Here is a 2,070-nt window from a genome sequence, read left to right on the forward strand (position 1 = left end):
TTATGCATCACTTTAAAAAATAGGTAATGTGCCCTGGCCGGTTTGGCTCAGCGGTTAGAGCGTCCACCTGCGGTCCGGAGAGACCCGGGTTCGGTTCCCGCTAAGGGCATGTACTTCGGTTGCAGTTTGTCCCCGGCCCTGGTTGGTCATGCGGGTGGCAGCCACTCGATGTGTCCCTTTCACATCGATGTTTCCCTCTCTCTCTCTTCCTCTCCCTCCCGCTCTGTCTGTACAAAAAATGGAAAAATGTCCTCAGGTGAGGATAAAAAAAAAAAAAAGATGAAAAGCGATCTTGTTTATCACTTATTCCCAGCATAAAACTGGTGTCTGGAACATAGAAGGTACTGAATAAATATTTTGTTTTTTTTTTTTAATCCTCACCCGAGGACATTTTTCCATTTTTTGTTCAGCTAGAGCGGGAAGGAGAGAGAGGAAGAGAGAGAGAGAGAAACATCGATGTGAAGGGACACATCGAGTGGCTGCCACCCGCACGACCAACCAGGGCCGGGGACAAACTGCAACCAAGGTACATGCCCTTAGCGGGAACCGAACCCGGGTCTCTCAGGACCGCAGGCCGACGCTCTAACCGCTGAGCCAAACTGGCCAGGGCGGTAATGTGTTTTTTAAAAGTTAGAACTTTTAAAACCTTTGCAAGAGTGATCAACAAACTGGTGAACTCTGAGTTACTGAAACCAGAAGTGGTTCCTGGCAGGCTTTGGTTTTCTTATAACAAATGACATTTTGGAGAGGTAACCACTTTTAGTAGAATTTGCTTAAAGAAATACTCGTGCCTGTGCATGTCCAGTCAGATAATATGTCCACACATTCAGACACGAGCATCACTGAGTGTGTTGTCCTGTGACCTGGTGCTTTCCATTGGCCAGATCACGTGCAGGCTCCGTGCTAGTTTCTGCGGGTCTCCTTCGCTCTCTGACAGTGAGGCGGCCACCCACTGCGAGGCTGTCTCATCTCGTGTGGTCAGCTTCCTGCTAGTGGACCTTTAGGTAATTTCCTAATATATATTAAGGAGTTTTAGTCAACAGAGTAGGTAAGAGGTCTAAAAAGCCATTTTATAATCAGACTGTAATAGTTTTCTGGTTCTTAACCTTTTCTGGTAGTACAATGTTAAAATAAAGTAAATGTAATGTCAAAAGCCACCGCAGTCCAGGTTTCCAGGTGTGAAGTAGTCATTTAGCTGGCTAACAAATATTTATTCAGTACCTTCTATGTTCCAGACACCAGTTTTATGCTGGGAATAAGTGATAAACAAGATCGCTTTTCATCTTTAAGAAATTATAGCCGGTCCTTGCATGTTATTGTGTTTGTTCATTGTCATCTCGTAACAGCATTGATGAGATGCCTTAGGGATTCACCTCTTGTTATACCGATTAGCTTGTGCAGAATTGGTTCTGTTATGTGTTGCTTTGCACAGTTCCAAGAACCTGTCAAGAATTTCCAGTGAGGACTTAGGTGCATTCCACTGGGAGGAGGTGTGTGGTAAGCCTGCACGCCGCCCATGAGTGAGTCTCAGATGTTGACAGCTTCTGTGGGAAAGATGAAGTAAGATGTGGGGATTGATGGGGGTTGCTTCTGGGGAAGGCCTTACTGACTTGGTGGCATTTAAGACATTTAATTGATGACCCGGAGGTGGACATCCGAAGATGGGCAGAGAGAAGAGCAGCCGCTGAGGCCGCGCGGGTGGGTACAGCCGTGTCCTGCGGCAGGGTGGGAAGCAGGCCAGCACAGCCAGAGGGTAAGATGTGAAGGGAGAGTGGAGGAAGGCGCATCAGACAAGCACTCTACATGTAATGGGGACATCGAGTGACGGGATCTAGTTTCCCCTTTACAAGGGTGCTCTTGGTATTGGTGGGAGGGTGGACTGCTGAGCCAAGACGGAGAAAGGGAGACTGACTAGGGGTGTGGTGGTACGACAGTCAAAGGTGATTTGAATTCAGTCTGTTCTGCAGGTGAGTTGTTTAGAACTGGCTGATGAACTCACTGTGGAGTACAAGGGAAGGGAGGGTTAAGGGTGACTTTTGGGCCCTGGCCAGTTTGGTTCAGCAGTTAGAG

The sequence above is a fragment of the Molossus molossus genome, unplaced genomic scaffold (assembly GCF_014108415.1).
Source record: "Molossus molossus isolate mMolMol1 unplaced genomic scaffold, mMolMol1.p scaffold_m16_p_17, whole genome shotgun sequence".
NCBI classification, from domain to species: Eukaryota; Metazoa; Chordata; class Mammalia; order Chiroptera; family Molossidae; genus Molossus; species Molossus molossus.